Source organism: Lissotriton helveticus, chromosome 3_1 (assembly GCF_964261635.1).
Source record: "Lissotriton helveticus chromosome 3_1, aLisHel1.1, whole genome shotgun sequence".
NCBI classification, from domain to species: Eukaryota; Metazoa; Chordata; class Amphibia; order Caudata; family Salamandridae; genus Lissotriton; species Lissotriton helveticus.
In genome coordinates this window covers 222636291-222655156 of record NC_136061.1, presented here as the reverse complement: position 1 = coordinate 222655156, position 18866 = coordinate 222636291, and the positions used below count along the sequence as shown (strand labels likewise).

Sequence of the window (18866 nt, the reverse complement as noted above, 5' to 3'; positions counted from 1 at the left end):
AGGCGCTCATGACAGCGCTAGCCGACCCGGATATGACTGTTGTAGTCTCTCAGGGCCGCTGTTTTTCATTAGTGCGCCGAGACGTTACCTTTGTAACATGTTTAGTAGTCTTTGTGTTTGGAGGGTGTAGCGACAGAGAGAGATCAACCGTCCCTTGGTAGAGGGTGCTTCACTTACTTCCAAAGAGCCACGGAAACAGTACAGGTGGGCGTGTCAGCCTCGCGGTGTTTAGTGTAGGGATATAAGAGGCACTTGAAATGGCTGTGTGACACTGGGGCATTACGTTTCCGTTCCTCGGCGTTCTTTTTAACTCGTTTCTAAAGCGTCAGACTCGTTGATTCAGATGTAGTATCGGAGGACCGCAACATTTTAAACGTGGTACACCGAGTTTTGGATTGCGCAGTGCCTGGTGCGCTCTCGCAGACCCTCAGGAATTTTGCTGCATCAAAGTGGACATTTTTCAACTTTTTATTACACCATTTCTCGGTTTATCCTAGTTTAAAGTCCCCACCTTCTTCTGCCATTAACCTGCTCAGTTACCACCATTCTCTACCAAAGCCGATGCTCGAACCTGGTTCCCCAGCTCCAAAGTCGACAGCTCTGTCCGAAAGGCCACATCCTTTCCCCTACCTTTTTTGCCATCACGGTTATGTCCCCACCCCATCGACTGCCCTGAATCTAACCTCTCATTCCTGCGCCATTGCTACAGCGCGGCTCCATAAATCATTTCAAATTAATACTCACCATTTCCCTGAAACCTTAAAACTCACAAATCATGCATCTGTGGGGCCCATAACACTGCGCATTTACCCTGTTCACTTACACCTGGCTTCAAGGCTTTGGTGAATCGCAATGGAGAAATGCTGTAACATTTGGTGGAGCGTCTAAATCTATTTAACTATTTATTATTTACACATGCAGATAATTACACTTTACCATGGTTTTATTCAAACATTTAATTATTCAGACACACCACCATAGTGGCAATGGATCTGCTAGAATGAAAATTAGGCGTAGGAAGAATCAAAAGACCAGCTTTTACTTCTTCGTTTATCTAATTTTTATTAAAAAAACAAAACTTTATCCTGTCTGACATTTATGCATTAGTAAATCTTAATTCAGTAAAATTGTAAACTTTATTTCAAAATGATCATTTTATTTAGAGTTTAAGAAAAATCGCTTTATTTTAGAAAACAGTTAAAGTTTAGCAAAGAACAGATTGTTCCAAATTCATTCTCTTCTAACATCCCTAACTAACACCCTCATCTTATCCTTCAATCCTGCAAAGCAAACAAGTAAACCGCATTAAGATCTTACATCCAGGAATCGGGCAGCATCTCCAATAGAAATTGAAAAGGCGACCTCTTCTAGTCAAATCCAGGGGTTTTTATACCCTATTTCCCTAACTTAATCTATCTAAAAAGTAACTGTCATCCTTTACTCAAAATTTCATTGGACAATTTCGGGGTGGGTGAACATCTTCTCATTATTACAACATCATTTTCTCAATGGTTCAGCAGAAAAATAAAGGGTCTTTGTTTTAGGACAGTCCATAGCGTAACTATTTCTTGTATTAGATACATGGACAAACTTTCCCATGATCACAACGTCCAAGTTTCCATGTTTGGCACCCATCCTAGGTTCCGGGCTAAGGCAGCCTTGAACCTCCTCGAGCACAGGCAGTTCACTCTGACTTGCAGGTTTTGGCGCGCCTGCGCTGTTCAGCTCTTGCTTACTGTTTACCCAAACGTCCATTTTATTTTATGCCTCAGAAACCACTCTTTGGAACTATCGTAGAAACAAACACAAATTCATGTTAATTATGGAATTTAAACCCGTTCTGTTTACCTCCCACCTTTGTAATGTTTCCCAATTAGTTGTTACCTAGCAAATAAGCCACATAACTGCGTTTTATACTTACGTTTTCGACCGCTCCACAACACCAACCGTGTACAAAAAGCACATTTAATTTGCGTTTTGTTTATAACTAAGCCGTGCATTAATTCACAACACAATAACAATACATATTAGCTGGTTTTATTGCAACATGCAAGCAAAGTTAGTTTTACCCGTGTAGTAATAATAAAATAATGTGTGCTTCTTACTCTATGGTTGGTTAATTCTTCAAAACATGCAATCAGTAAATATTAACAATATGGGACATTAACTTCGAGAGGGGTACACAAAAGTTTGTGTTTGCCACCTCGCTCCATCACTATCACCCTCCCCCTTCTCTGCCATCACCTTCATGCTCATATGACATCACAGCACTCCGGTCATTATTCCACTTTGTCCTCACCTCCCTCTGCCGTCACCTTTCTCTTCCTCTGCCATCACCCTCCCCTTCCTCTCTTGCCAGACGTCTCTGCTATCCATCACCGTAATGTTTGGCTACATGGTAAACATTTAAATGCTTGATGTTTTGGAACATTAGGCCGTTGCCTATCTTATTCTGTATGCAGTCTGCCCTATGCTGTGTCCAATACATTTTTAAACTATGGCAGCCAGTGCTTAATTTGTAAAAAAATAAGTGCCAGGGCCCATTCTTTAGTTCCGAATCCTGCGGTACGTGTTATAGTATGTCAGGGTGCCGAATATGAAGAAAGGTGAGAAATACCGCTATCCACGGCCAGACTGGCCATAACGGGCACCTGGCATTTTCCCGGGGGGCCGGTTTTGGTACAGGGGGCCGAATTTGCACAGCGCTGGAATATCGTCCCCCTGGACCATAAGCAGCAGCAGTGTTCGCTCCCCTACCTCCTGCCGCGGCCGGTCCGACTTAATCGCCAATGCTGGTTTGTTTTCCCAGTCCGGCCCTACCGATGTCTTCTAATTCCTCCCATATCCATCGTCAGCCACTCCCTGACCCTTTACGTCATGCTTGCCAGTTCTTTTTCATCTATGCGTACTCCCTCTGTAACAGTTTTTCCCTCATCCTTTCTTTTGCTTGCTCTGAATTCGTCTGATGAGGAAAAATAAGTGCCGACCCCAAAAATGAGAGCTGATGGGTCCCACCTGCCACAACTGGCTCAAATTAAACACTGGTGGCACCAGGTAAACATCCTTTACAATGCATACATTTACCACACATACCTTTACCATGCAGATACCTTTACGATTCGAGCCATATATATTCTCACCAAAGGAACATAATTCGCTGCACTCCAGGAAATTTATTGTCAAAAACGCATTTAATCCAACTTGCACAGCTCTACCAGCGCGTTTGGACCTGATCAGTCTTTTTCTCGGTGGTGAGTCCATCTTTACTTTCAATTATATACACTCTTACCCGTCCTGTCTTCATGCGGAATTGTGGGAGTTGTGTTATGTACAATCTATCATTGGACAAGTTTTCATACAATAGTACACTAATCTGAGGTCTATCCACTATTTCGAAATCATATCATTGACAGTAGCTGACAGCTCACCAAGTATGGCAAGAGGTTGCTAATGTTTGGAGGGAGCAAAAGATAATTAATTTGATGTCAATGAAGGATATGATGATACCCACTATGTCCGTTAATTATTAGGCCATAGGGGTCATTAATGAAATGATATATTTGAACAAATAGCGAGAACCAGAGGAGCTTGTCCTTCTCCCCTAGATAATGAATTTCAACAATAAGGACGGGCTCAAAGAATTCAAATTGCATCCATAAATATCTGTGAAAAAAAAAAGTTAGGTTTTTAAAAAAAAGAACCCTCACCCTTCAACTTAATTGATGGCATGCTTCATCACCGGGTTCCCAGCTAGGGTGCAGAGTGCATCCTAGGTATGCTTCGATGCCTTATTAAAACTTAACAGGATTTTATTTTTTTGTGACAATTTGTGAAAAAGGTAAGTTAAAACTGTCTCCAGGATACCCCTCCTAGCCAGGAGAATTTTAATAATGGGTTCCTGGGGCAGGATTAAAACGGAACTGCGATGTAAATGGTCTCGCACATCCTAAAATATGTGTTTCAATGTGTTTCAGGATTGGATTAAGTGGCTTTCTTCAGGATCATCAGTAACATGCCAGAAAAAGAGGGGGGCCTTGGAGGTGTGAATGCACACCGACTAAGGTGTGCACAAACAGGAAAATATCGCTGTTTCTGGGGTGAAATAGTGACTTACGGTTTTCACCCAAAACGTTGTACCTGTAAGAAAATAAAATGTGACATGATTGGTAGTCGCAAATCAGAGGATAATAACTCACAAAACGGTGATGAGGTCAGGCCAGACATAGATACCTAAACGGCTTACAATCCAGGTCCCAGGTGCAACAATTCTGTAACGATACTACACAAGAGAGTCGTACTGGTACGCTCAGAGGTTTGGATAAACCCAAATTTCAGTTTAGTCTGTTCTGTGAGGCACGGGGGTGGGGGCCGGGCGCTCACATGACACAGCGACTAACAATGACCTGGAGTGATTCATGTGTCCCCGCTAATTTCCGGCCTATATCATTGCTGCCGGCCCTAGCAAAAGTATGCGAAAAGGTTGCCTTTACTCAGCTAGACAAATTCGTTGAAAATTCCCAGGCCCTTCACCCAGCACAGTCTGGCTTTAGAGCAGCCTACAGTACGGAGACGGCGTTGGTGGAAATCTCCGAGGCCATCAGAGAGTGTTTGGACGAAGGTGGCAGGGCGGCTCTGATTTTATTAGACCTCTCTGCCGCCTTCGATACTGTCCCTCACTCCCTTCTGCTCACCAGACTAGCGGCCATTGGCATCACAGGCTCTGCCCTTGACTGGCTAACATCCTTTTTGGACAATAGATCCCAACAAGTCTGGATGCCCCCTTTCGCCTCCTCCCCTAAGAAACTTGCAACGGGTGTGCCTCAGGGCTCTACCCTCATCCCTCTGCTTTTTAATATATATCTAACCCCGCTCATTTACCTCGCTGAACAACTGGGAGCAAAAATAATGGCCTACGCGGACGACACTCAACTTTTGTTCACGTGGCCTAAAAACAATCTGGATACATCTGGAGCCCAAACCTGCTTGTCATCTGTCTTTCGTTGGCTTGCCCTCGCCCAATTAAAGTGCAACAAAAGCAAATCTGAAATTTTACTTTATGGCTCCTTCCCAGATAATTTTGGCAACTCTCTCTGGCCAGCCGATCTACCCTGCCCCACATCCATCGGAGGCCCTGCCAAAAATCTTGGAGTCTGGTTTAATAATGACCTCAGATTTGAAGATCATATAAAAAGACTCACCGGGATCTGCTTTTCCACACTTAAAACTTTACGCAGGTTCTTTCCACTCCTCCCGAGAGCGGCAAAAGAGACCGTCATCCGTGCCCTTATATTATCCAGACTGGATTATGTAAATGGCCTCTTCTGCGGCCTTCCTGCCTATATGATCCATCGCCTCCAAGTTATACAAAATGCCGCTGCACGGCTTTTGTTCAATATTCCAAAAAGCTCAAGTGTCCGCCAATCTCTCCGCACCCTACATTGGCTTCCGGTTGCCCACAGGATTTTATTTAAAATCCTTGTCCACGCCTATCGAGCCGTCCACCAAACTGGTCCTACCTACCTGAGGAAAAGATTCTCCCTATATGTTCCCAACCGTCCCCTCAGATCAGCCAATCTGCACCAGATGACGGTCCCCAAATTCAAATATAGCAGGCTCGGCGGCCAATCTATCTCAGTCAGAGCGGCGAGAGCATGGAACACCCTCCCGCAGCAGCTAAGAACAGCTCCATCCAGCGCCCTGTTCAAAAAGGGATTGAAGACCCACCTTTTTAACATCACTGCATAAAATCCTCCTATGTCCTGTTTCTTACCTTTTCCGCGCCAGGATACTATTTTTTTTAGTAACAGAGCGCGCTACAAAAGCCTATAATAAATAAATAAATAATAAATAAATGTGTGTTTGATTGCTGTAACAAGTTCACCTTTACGTTAAATATGCATTGTACTGCTCTCTGTAATTAAGGTCACGCAGGCCCAGCAAAAACCAAAGTAGACATGTCACCACATATGCGTGTCACAATGTAGCAAGATTTAAGAATATGTGATACCTTTTCTGATTTCCGTTAAGCATAACATTTATACTGTAATCATTAATTCATCGGGAAGCGTGACACCTGCTTAACATAGTTAATATATTCAAACTGTCATCCCTTGATCTTGTTTTATGTAAAGCAATGTCTACTTGTTGGAACTCACCATATATCCTGTACTATATAACATGTGGGCATTGTAACAATAATACCAAAAATGCAAATAAAGAAATAAAAAATGATTGGTAGTCACAAAATCACTTATCGGAAGATGCAATACTAGGTATAGTGCACCCAAGCAGTGTCACATATACCTCAGGTGGTCACATACATTATTATTAAAGATTTGTTGGGCGCGCAGCTACCGCAAGGGGTTTCCTGGCGCGGAGCAAGGTAGGACAGTAAAGAAAACAAAAGGAAGAGAGGCTTCATCTCGCAAGGAGGCGGGTACGTAGTTCCATAAAATCGGTCCCAGGTATGAGAAAGACCGGCCTCTCATACGGGCAAGTCTGATTTTTTTGAACAAACCAGATATGTTGGGCGGAGAGCAGGGGGCGAAAAGGACGGTAACACTGGACCAAATCATGAAGGTATTTAGGGGCCACGCCTGTTTTGATTCTAGACGTAGCACAGAGCCTTAAATTTCACCCGATTCGACACGGTCAACTCGTAAAATCTCAGAGACAGAGGACGACTTTGGCAGACGTAAAAGGAAGCCTTGCTGCTGTGTTTTGCCCCAGCTGTGGCCTCTGGATGGTCAATTTATCAGCTCGCAGATATAGAACATTTCCATAATCCAGTCTTGAAGTAACCAGGGCGTGGATCGCAGTTCTCTGTGCTGGGAGAGGGATCAACCATAAAATCTTACTTAGCCGTTGCAGGACTACGAAACAGTTGGAATGATACCTTGGCTACTTGTGGATTTATTGACAGATGTTCATCTACAATGAAACCCAAGTTCTGAACTTTGTGCAGCAGCATGGGCAGAAGAACACATGACGCATTCATCCTTTCATGCCGCAAGGGTTAATCTTTTGGTCGGTGCATTCATGATTGTCACCGCTTATCCGACGTCTTTCAGTCTGTGAGCATGCATGTGACTCACTCATTCCCATGCATGAGTTTCTTTTGCTCATGCCCTGAAAATGTGTGTGAGAAACATTTATTTGTGCCGGTAATGAGAAATCTTAGCAACAGGCATCCACTCATTTCCGAGCCCGTGACCTCTCCTGTGAATATCAGAAAAATGTGATCACTCATCCATTTGTCAGGGTTAGAAACCGAAGTGGTTGTTGTAGGTGATTTGTCGAAATTGTCTTAAGACTATTGTGAAACGTCCCTTCTGGTGTATGCACCTGACTCCTGAAGTTCAATACACGTTATATGTCCACGAGAAAGCGAAATGAGTTGAAAAGTAGGTAACTTACTTATGTAGCTATAATTCATAGTGAGATGGATCCTGGTAGGGGGCGGTGCCTGTCGTCACACTCTGCGGAAAAAGAAAGGTGTAGTGGCAACTATAGTCCAACTTACTTCTTCAAGGTCAACCGCTCGTTTGGGTTACCTATTGCGACCCTTCCACGAGATCCCGCGGTTGGCGTCTGCTGACTAAGTAGTTGACATTGTTACGAGCAGAAACGTCTCAGGCGTGCGGTCGCGTGATAACGTTGCAGGCCATTTTCCATTAGTCTAAATGGACTGGCCTCCTGCGAGTTACCCCCTTCCCTGTTGTATGAGTGGGAGCCTACATGTTGCGCAGAAAACTCTTACTTCTGCACAGCTATGTGTCTTTCTACTGTGGAATGTGCTAGGACCCTGTAGAAAATGTACTGTTAGTGTTTTAAGTACATTGTTTTAGGAACATAGGTATGCATGTGGGGGCGATCTTAACAAATATCATTGCTTAATATATTCTAAGAAAATAGAAAGTGGCCTTATGATGGAAGTGGGCTTAATAAGATCGACCCATTTAGATTTGGCCATATTGGCTGCCACATGGTGTCCCGTATCAAGTGATTGGGGAAAGACCGTGAAGCTTCAGCAGATGAGTGAATGAGTTAATCAGTCCATGTTTAGGGCGTTCCATGGAATATTATTGTTTGATCCCTTAGTGGGTGTGGATAAATGGTAAATCCATCATTTGTTCTTTTTAAAGAGACGACTGTAGGTTTTCTTGATTTTGTTCCAGTTGTTTAATGAAAACCCAGTTTAGATAATTGGTTGTGTGGCCTTCTTGAAGGAAATGGTCAGTCATTCTTGTGGTGTTTCGTTTGCATCTTATGTTACTGCAATGTTCGCAGATTCTCGCCTTGACCTTTCTGCTGGTCATGCCTATGTAGCGTGGCTGACATGGGCAAGTGATCATGTATTTAAAAGTGACAGAATTACAATTGATGTGTTATCTTAGGTTCCAGGTCCTACCTGCTTCCAGATTCAAGGTCTTTGTGGTTGTTGTCAGGTGACATACACTGCAGTTACTGCCAGGGTAGTGTCCTGTCACATTTGGCAGGCTCCAGGCATTTAGCACTATAACAGTTTGGTGCTCAGTGTTTTTTTTAGGACGGGTGGACTAAAGGCAGTCTTTTAAGCTCCTTACTTTCTTGAATGAAAACAAGGGTTTTTCCCATTTCAGTTTTCCTAATTGTAGAATACGCCAGTCTTGATTATTTTGGTATCTTGGTTGGAGATTGTGCTATAAGTTGTGACACAAGTGAGAGGTATGGTCGCATCTGTCCTGATTGGTTCCTCTAGCAGGGCATCTCTGTTATGGTTGAGCACTCGTTTCAGGAATGTTTTTATGATTTGATATGATGGTAATCTCAATCCCTCAGTTTTTTTGACTGGGCCATTGCCTGGGAGTGATAATCTTCCACTTGACTGCAATTTCTTTTGAGTCTGAGGAATTGCCTGCATGGTAAATTCTCCCTGAGTGCCCTGGGATGAAAGCTGTCAACCTATAATAAGGTGTTTCTCGCTGTGGGGTTGTAGTACGCCTTAATTTTAAGTTTCCATTCTCTGCAGTGATTGTACTATCCAGAAAAGTGATAGTATTATCCAGACTATCTTCCACTGGTGGTAATAGGTTCAGCGCTGGGATACCCCCTGGGTGACTACGCGCTTTAGAAATCTTTAAATAAATAAATAAATACAGTGTGTGAATCTGAGGTTTGTGTCGCAGTTGTTATCCATTCTAGGAAAAGATTCAGGGAATGTTCTTTACCCTGCCAGATCATCAAACTATCATCTATGCAGCGTTTCCCGAATTTGATCCTTCCTTTTAAAGGGTTATTGGTGTTCAGTATATGTTTTTTCTCAAACTTAAAGAGATACAGTCCCGCCACACTGGGGGTGAAGGTACTTTCCATGGAAGTACCGTAAGTTTGAAGGAACAGATTGCCTTCAAACTCAAAAAAGTTTTCTTTCAGGGCCAACTCTGCACATTCCAAAACAAATTATTTAGCGGCTTTAACGTCCCATGTGGTTTCTGCTAGGGCACTTTTAATAACCCTAATGGTTTCATCCTAGGGGAGACTGGTGTATAGGCTTTCTATGTCCAGGCTAACCACAAGACTGGCCCCTGGATCAAAAGATATTTCTTTTAGCAAGTTCAAGAAATCTTTAGTGTCCCTTAGGTAGGTTGAGGTGCTTTGTACTAGGGGTTTTAAAAAGAAATTGCAGAAGCGTGACAGAGGTTCGAGAAGGGAACCTATCCCTGACACAATTTGGCATCCTGGAGGGGGGTGGGTCCTGTTCTTATGTGTCATGTATGCGACCACATGAGGTATATGTGACACTGCGTGGGTGCACTATACCTAGTAATTCGTCTTCCGGTAACCGATTTTATGACTACCAATCATAATGTCACATTTTATTTCCTTACAAGTACATCGTTCTGGGTGAATACCGTAAGTTTTACCCCAGAAACAGAGATAATATCTTCCTTTTTTTGCATACCTTAGCGCATGTGCATTTACACCTCCAAGGGCTCCCTTTTTTTCTGGCCCATCACTATTGATCCTGTAGAAAGCCTTTTACTCCAAAACAATTGGCTGAAACGTGTTTTAGGATATGCAAGACCATTTACATCTCCCTCACATCCGCAACTCAGTTTTAATCCTGCCCCAAGAACCCATTATTAAAATTCTCCTGGCTAGGAGGGGAATCCTGGAGACAGTTTTAACTCCCCTTTTTCACAAATTGTCACAAAAAAAGAACATTCTGCTCCGCTGCAATCAGGCGTAGAAGCACACCTACGATGTATTCGGTACCCTAGGTGGAAACTCGATGATGAAGCATGCCACCAACTAGGTTAGTGGATGAGGGTTCTTTTTTCAAAAACGTAATTGTTTTCTCAGGGATGATTTTGGATGCATTGAATTTCTCAAGCCCATCCTTATTGTTTAAGTTCATTAATGAAATAAACTATTTCTTGTGATATGCTGTTAGCTATATAAATAACAATTGGAACTCTTTGAATATACAAAATAATGTTCTTGAAAGTAGTGGTACCTTTGCTTCAAAGCGATTATTGTTCATTTGTGGGTATTCCTCCTTGTTTACTACTTTCTTTCTCTTTATTTTCCACACTATTTTGGAATTAATTGTATTATTTTAAGGATATACATTGTACATAACACTACAACCCCCGTAATGCCGCACGACAGGCAGGAGTGTTTATAATTGAAAATAAAGAAGGACTCGCCACTGTGAAAAAGACCAATTAGGTCGAAACATGACGGTGGTGCTGTACATGTTGGAATAAACACATTTTTGAGAAAATAGTTCCTGGATTGCAGCGTATCATGTTGCTTTGGTGAGAATAAACTGCCCTTTCACTGTACCTCTCTACAGCTATAGACCGCATTACTATAAAATATATATATTTCTTTTACATACATCATTTGTAAAGGGGGTAATTTTATGTTTTAGAGGTGGATAGTGGTAAAATGTGCAACTGCAATTTTAGGGCGGGTGGGTAGTGGTAAAGGTAGATAGAATTATTTTAGGGTTCAGGAAGGGCGGATAGTAGTATATTAAAAAGAGCAGGTTTGGGGTGCTCTTCCTCACCCCCACATACATCCATGGAGGCATATCTTATACAAGAGGTCTTTAAACGTCTTTGTTCTAAGCCCGCCTAAATCAAATATTTTGAAATCAGCCCCCTCCCCAACCTTTATGACAAGGATTGGTGGAGAGGCAGGGCTGAGCACAGGGAGGGGGGCTTATGAGATCCTTTCAGGAAGATGTTTTCTATGCTGTGTAATCCACAATAAATGTGAGACTTATAAAAGGGCAAACTCTTAAAACCATAAATGAACCAAAAAAACTCTTCTCCCCATAATTGGGGTTTTGTGAGTCCATAACACTCCTTAGCCACAGTGCGACTACACCTGCTGCAGTAATGATAACCGTGACCCTGAGTAGCAAGAAATCTCCAATTATATTACACAGTGTGAGATTTTGTATTAAGGCTCAGGAAAATTAAGTTATTTGCCAAGAATCACAGGATGTTGAGCAAACGCTGGGACTTGAACCTGATTTCCCCAGTTCCAAAGTAAGCAGCTCTCACCATTAGTCCATATTTCTTCCCTTTCAGAAAAAAATAGCTCCCATGTGTTGCCCCCCTTTTTGCAGCAAAGGTGCCCCCAGCCCTAATGCTAGCAAAGAAATTGTGCGCTTATACCCTTTTTCTTTTTGAAGGAAGACATCGTTGGAATACTGTGGACCCTTCCGACCCCTGAGCTCCAGTGCCATTGCACCTGCTTCATTGATGATAGCTAATACCTTACCAAGTGGGATGTCTTCTCTGCACTTTGTTGAATCACGAGCTCATATTTTGCCCCATCCCAGTCACTGTCATCTCTCTGATGCCCAAAATAAGGTGTCTCCTCTGCTTCAATTTTCCCTACCCCTGGACCATTACTCAGAGACTCAACGCAACTTTGCCAGAGCAAGTTGTCACTGGGCCTTAATGTAAATTAGTAGGAATAGTTAAACCGACATGGGGTTTAGCTGGCCACTCATACCACTGAGACCCGATGCAACAGCACCAGCTGCACCAATCATACCTACAGCACTGCAAAGCAGGCTTGCTGCTCTGCCCACTCCATTTGGTCATCACTCGTAGACCAGAGGTACAGAGCAGGCTTTCTGCCCCTTTATGTAAAACAAAAAAACTCGTCTCTGCTACCTGAAAGGTAAATGTGTGTAATTAGTTAATCACCAAATATTAAGAGTGCTTGGGAGTCAGTATAGACTTTAACTGGTGGAGTCACTTTTAAGCTCTACAGTGACAAATATTTATTCCTCTTAGAGGTAATGTTATCGGACACCGACACAGGAGTAAGCTTTTGCCATCCAACTTAGGGTTTATTCATCTCTCACTTGACGTGTTTCGGCACACCTACCTTGTTCACATGGGCAGTCAATAAAATCAAACCGTTTTTTAACAGAGGGTTTCTGGTCACATGATCAGCTTCACAGTTGATACAGAAGACAGACTGTCTATACAGCGAAGATACAATGTAACACAGACTACTCACAATATGTTCCTCCTATAATAAATAGGACATCATCCTATCTTGCCAACACAGAGAATACTTAATTTTAGCTACAATAAACAAATGATAAAATGTCTCAAATTGATAATGTGCTATTACATGCAGTTTTATGCATTAATTCATACATAACTAAAAAACAGATTAGAACACCCATTAGTCTCCTCTGATATTTTCTCATCGAGGACATATTAGATTTATTAATTCTTTGAATTTGTTCTCCAATATTTTATCAACCTGTGTCCATCTCATTAATTAGATCCTCTGTCTGATTTAAAAGTATATATTTTTGTTTTTCAATCTCATGCCGATAGATATACCGGGCATGTATATATATTCACTGAAAAAAACCTTCAAAATTCACTGAAAAAAACATAGGTTTTACAGACGTTATAGTTCGGAATTAGAATTAAAAAAAACTTTGAAATTCACTAAAAACCATAGGTTTCAGGGACGTTATAGTTAGGTGGACATTTGACTCGTATAAAACCAGAGAAATTCGCCTGTTCTAGTTAGTTGAGCTAACTATAACTCGCGCCCCCCGCAATGCACTGCTGATGACGTCACATATTATATCATTCATGACATCACTGATGACATCTCAAATGACATCACTCATGACATCACCCAGTGAATGTGTGTTTCTGTAAAGTTTAAATAGTTTTCATATATATATATGCCACGGTGTATTGAAGAATGAATGCGTTTACAAGTGCCTAAAGGGATTATTTCGTAGATACGTGACTGTCTGTATAAGTGAGTGATTGAGCGTGTCTTACTGAATGCATGAGTTAGTGACTAAACTGTGTGAAAGTCTGTATTAGTCTCTCAGTTGGTGTGTAAGCAACTGCATGGGTTGCTGAATAGCTACATGAGTGTCTATATAGGTTATTCATTTGTTGTCTGAGTATCTGTATAGCTCCCCGAGTGTCTGGGTGTGTGGGTGGGGGGTGTATGAGTCTGTGCATAGATGTCTGAGTGGGTGATTAAAAAGTGCATCTGGGAAGGGCTGTATGGGTGAGATAGTGTGTGTATTGGTGTGTTGGTGAGTGAATGAATGTCTCAGTGGTATATCTGTGACAAACTACATATGTTTTAAGGCACTATATGTGAGTGTTTGAGTATATAAATGACTATAAGGGAGAATAAGTTATTTGAAGAGTGGATGTATACATGTCTGCTTCTATCAGTGATTGTATAAGACAGTAAATATGTGTTAGTATCTGTATAAATAAGTGATGTGTTATGTCTAAAAATAACGAAGTTTGTGTGTATAACTGTATACATGAGTAAATGGGTATGTGATTGATTCTTTGCATTACTGACTAGGTGTGTGAGTAACTCTAGGGATGAGTGTCAGTGTGACTGCATGTATAGATGTATGAGTGCATATTATAGTCCTGTATTGATGAGTAACTACATGTATAAGTGACTGGATGTGTGTGTAGACCTAGGAAATAGTGAGTGGTATTTAGTATATGGCATTATTGTGTGTATGGTTTCAAAAATAGTAGTCTGCATTTTAGAATGGGTGTATCAAAGGTTATATTAGAGCATCAGTATGTGAATCAGATTATCACATGGATGATGTCATCAGTGATGTCATTTGAGATCTCATCAGTGATGTCACTGACATGTCATGAGTGATGTAATATGTGACATCATTAGCAGTGCATTGCGGGCGCGCGAGTTATAGGTAGCTCAACTAACTATAACAGGTGAATTTCTCTGGTTTTATGAGTCAAATGTCCAACTAACTAAAACGTCCCTGAAACCTATGGTTTTTAGTGAATTTCAAAGGTTTTTTAAATGCTAATTCCTAACTATAACGTCTGCAAAACCTATGGTTTTTTCAGTGAATTTCGAAGATTTTTTAAATGTTAATTTTATATTTTAATGTTTATAAAACCTGTATTTTTTCAATTTTTTTGTAATATTTTGGAACTCTATTATACTTCTTCTTTTTTTAACTTTAAAAATTATGTAATGTTTTATATCTTCCCCCAAAAATATGTGTATTTTTTTTTTAAAAATGGAGAAAACTGCCCTGCCATACCTGTAGCGTACCAAGTTCCATCACCACGCGAATCCAATCCGCCATATTGCTAAACTCGTAAATGATACGCATTTCGTATCCGACGGGTACGTGACACCGCGTCCCGTGTAACATCATATACGTATGAGGTTGCGCCAGCTGCTACTTTGGTATCCGACGGGTACGAAGTACCAAGCCACGCGTTACGTCATGTACGTGTAGGGGCGCGCCCACTGCGCTTTGCGTATGCGACAAGTGCACGCTGCCAGTCCCTGTGTTACGTCATAAACGTATGGTGTCGCGCCGGGTATGCCATTCCCTCGTTTTTTTTTTTGTGTCTCACAACTATATCTAAATAACTTTAAACTGTATATGAGAGCAAGCGATAATCTAAAATATTTTAAACATTTATATATTTCTAACTGTAATAAACTTATATTATGATAAATATATTTTCTCAAAAGCCTCCTTGCGCCCCCGATGCGCGATTGCCACGTGAGTTCATTACAGTCAAGCAATGCACGTTTGACATGCATTGCTTGACTGTAATGAACGTTTTCACTATGTATAACTTAGCCTCACTGCTGATCCTCCCTCCATCCGAGCACATTCACATGTGTGCGCTTGTGTGCAAAAGCGTGTTTGTGACAATTACCCTTCCCGTATGCTGTTTCCCCACAGCGAGACCTGAGGACAGTACCGGAAGAGGGAGGAGTTGAACCAGGAAGCGGTTGTCATCAGCCAATGAAAGTCAGAGGAAACAGGAAGGAGTTGACGTGGACCAGCTACGAGGAAGACGTGAAGACGGAGAACGGCAGGAGAAAGTAACAACCTGAACGAAAACGGCGCGGCAAGACACAAGAACGCGAAGGCTGCCGGAGTCCAGGAGGAAGAAGATGAACCTGACGAGTGGTGGTCCGAGGAGTGGTGGAACCCACCGAAGGAAGCTGGAGAGCGGCCTCAACTCTGGAGAGTTGCGGCAGAGTCGGTGAGTCCTACAGTCTCCGGGGACACGGGAGGGGAGAGAGGGTGGTGGGAGGAAGGTTTGCGATAAGGGGTGTGTCTAAGCGCTTTTGGATAGGAATGTATTGAATCATTTTGGGGACACTTATTTGCTGGCACTTGTATCCCAGCCTTTTCACCACCCCTTTTGGGTCCGACACTGACGGCATTTATACCTGCTGCATATCGACGTTTCAGTCCGTGGTTCATTTCAGTCTTCCTTTCCCACAAAGTCTTTGAATTCTTTTTCTTTTTCCCCCTTTTGGGTGTACAAGTGCACAAGCTCCTTTACCCTCACTCCTTCACTCCCAGGTGCGGTGACTGTTGGCGTGACAAAACCCTTTTCATAAAACAAATTTCTGACGGCTCTATTTTATCTTCTCTCCTATGAGCCTCCGGGGGGATTCCATCGAGAAGCCCGAACCACCGGCTTTGGAAACTACAACCAGCTCCCCACTAAGTACATTCGGAGGAATCCAACAGAAGATACAGGCAGCCGCCAGTGATAATTGACTTGATAATTCACTTGTTGGCAATAAGCAATACTCTTATAGAAAATATATTCAGCCCCCTCGTCTGTTTATCAAACCCGCCCTCCCACAGACACACAACAATGACAGTAGGTGAGCAGTGGGGCCTGGGTGCACAGGGGCTGCAATTGAGCGCGGTGCTGCGGGAGGGGTGGGGTGCGGTGCATCAACCTGGGTGCAGAGGTGCAAAAAGCGATGTTGCCATGCGTAATGATGTGATTTCTGACCTCATTCAGTCACATCTCTTTCTCATTTTAATGACCTGCTGGACCTTACTGTAGACCTGAGCCAGCGGGCGGCGCTGCCCTATACACACATGTTGAGCGCAGTGCTGCGGGAGGGGTGGGGTGGGGTGCATCAACCTGTGTGCACAGGTGCGAACAACCGATGTTGCCCTGTGTAATGATGTGATATCTGACCTCATTCAGTCACATCTCTGTCTCATTTTAAGGACCTGCTGGACCGCACTGTAGGCCTGAGCCAGAGGGCAGCAATGCCCTACAGACATGTGGCGTTGGCTTTTAGGGCACTGTAGTGATCTGATTACTAAGTGTACATGCACACAGGATTGCACCACTGAATTACACGTGCACATTATGCTTCTAGCATGCGCTCTGTTCCTTTGTATGTGAACATTGGCATAACATGATTATTTAACCTTGTGTATTCTCATGCACTCTAACTCCTCTTTCAACCACGATTACCACTAACAGTTGGTAGATCGTACTTGAAGAAGGAAGGATGCACTCAACTGGTGTTCTCTATTAAGCTTCAACAAAAACTTTATTTTCCTCCAGACGTTTCCACCATTATATTTTTTCTCCCTTTTCAGACACTGAATTGGATTGCACCAAAATGGGCGGAATGGGTGCTCAGCCCGTGATGATGCCCTGGCATTCTGACGCCTTCCATCGTGGTATCAAGACACCGTCCCCGACCGGAGACCTGCTGTGCCAACCTACAGAGGCACCCCTGAGTTGGAGCTTGCACCGGGATGTCTTTGGACACACCGATGGTGGCAGGTGAGCAGTGAAGCCTCGGTGCGCAGGACCTACAATTGAGCACAGTGCGGGGGAAGGGGCTGGGGTGCAGCAGCCTGGGTGCACAGGTGCGAATAAGCGATGTTGCCATGCGTAATGATGTGATCTCTGACCTCATTCAGTCACATCTCTGTCTCATTTTAAGGACCTGCTGGATCGTACTTTAGGCCTGAGCCAGTGGGCAGCGCTGCCCCACACACACACAGGTTGAGTGCAGTGCTGCGGGAGGGATGGGGTGCATCAGCCTGTGTGCGCAGGTGCGAACAACCGATTTTGCCCTGCGTAATGATGTGATCTCTGACCTCATTCAGTCACATCTCTGTCTCATTTTAAGGACCTGCTGGACCGTACTGTAGGCCCGAGCCAGCAGGCAGCCCTGCCCTACAGACACTTAGCGTTGGCTTTTAGGGCACTGTAGTGAGCTGATTACTAAGTGTACATGCACACAGGTTTGCACCACTGCAGTACACGTGCACATTATGCTTCTTGCATGCGCTCTGTTCCTTTGAATGTGAACGTTGGCATAACATATTATTTAACTTTGTGTAGTCTCATGCACTCCAACTCCTCTTTGAACTACGATTACCACTAACAGTTGGTAGATCGTACTTCAAGAAGGAAGGATGCACTTAACTGGTGTTCTCTATTAAGCTTCAAATAAACCTTCATTTACCTCCAGACGTTTCCACCATTATATTTTTTCTCCCTTTTCAGACACTGAATTGGTTGAGCCAAAATGGACGGAGGGGGTGCTCACCCCGTGATGTTGCTCTGGGCATTCCGATGCTTTCCGTCGTGGTATCAAGATACTGTCCCTGACCGGAGACCTGCTGTGCCACCCTACAGTGGCACCCCGGAGTCGGAGCATGCACGTCGTTGGACACACCAATGGTGGCAGGTGAGCAGAGAAGCCTTGGTGCGCAGAAGCAACAATTGAGCACAGTGCGGGGGACGGGGCTGGGGTGCAGCAGCCTGGGTGCACAGGTGCAGGCAAGCGATGTTCCCGTAGCTAATACTCTAGCCTCATTCATATCTGTTTCATATTAAGGACTTGCTGGACCGCACTCTTTCTCGCGAACCCCAGCGTCCTAGACATACTGGTGACGGGAAGTAAACCGTGAGGGCTGGGTGCAGTAGGCCAACGCTCTGTTTCATCCTCCCTCTGTTCTTTTGACTCTCCCTCCCCTTGTCCCTTCCACCCACTTCCACTCCCTCTCTCTCCCATTCTCACTATCTTCCTTTCATTCTGACTAACTTATTTTTTCTCTTGGACATGGCACACATACTTACGTTTCATTTTTGTCTTGCAGGTTTTGTACGCTGCTTCCAGAGGAGTCCCACCCACTTATTTCATGTTATATTGTTGTTTGTTGTAATAAACTTGCGTTTCCATTTATTTGTGTTTTAATAAAGGTTATTTTTTACCAATAAATGAGTATATACGTCTTCTTTTTCTGACAACACTTGTCTGTAGTTTATTGTGAAAATCGGCTGTTTATAGGAAGTTATGAGGGAAAACATTTGTAATTTGCGGTGCACATACCAAATATAACCCAACAGACTATTACATAAATGAAGCCTGCGGAATTCTACAAGGGTTCGATCAATCAATCAAGAAATTTGTATAGCGCGCTACTCACCTGGAGGGTCTCAAGGCGCTTTTGGGGGGGGGGGGGGTCTGCTACTGCTCGAACAGCCAGGTCTTGAGTTGCT

At 43.2% G+C, this 18866-nt stretch overlaps 1 protein-coding gene and 1 long non-coding RNA gene across 4 annotated transcripts in view; one reads left to right on the top strand and one right to left on the bottom strand.

Moving 5' to 3' along the window:
• Nucleotides 1–18866, bottom strand: part of DTX2 (deltex E3 ubiquitin ligase 2) — a 755107-nt gene that overhangs the window by 705372 nt on the left and 30869 nt on the right. The gene's annotated exons all lie outside the window — the stretch shown is intronic.
• On the top strand, nucleotides 51–18585 carry LOC144824483 (uncharacterized). Of its 2 annotated transcripts, XR_013608976.1 has the most exons (6): nucleotides 51–204; nucleotides 15263–15569; nucleotides 15976–16206; nucleotides 16946–17135; nucleotides 17868–18051; nucleotides 18464–18585. It is a non-coding gene; the product is annotated as an uncharacterized LOC144824483 (long non-coding RNA). The 2 variants fall into 2 exon arrangements; XR_013608975.1 differs by having other exon boundaries at nucleotides 15263–16206.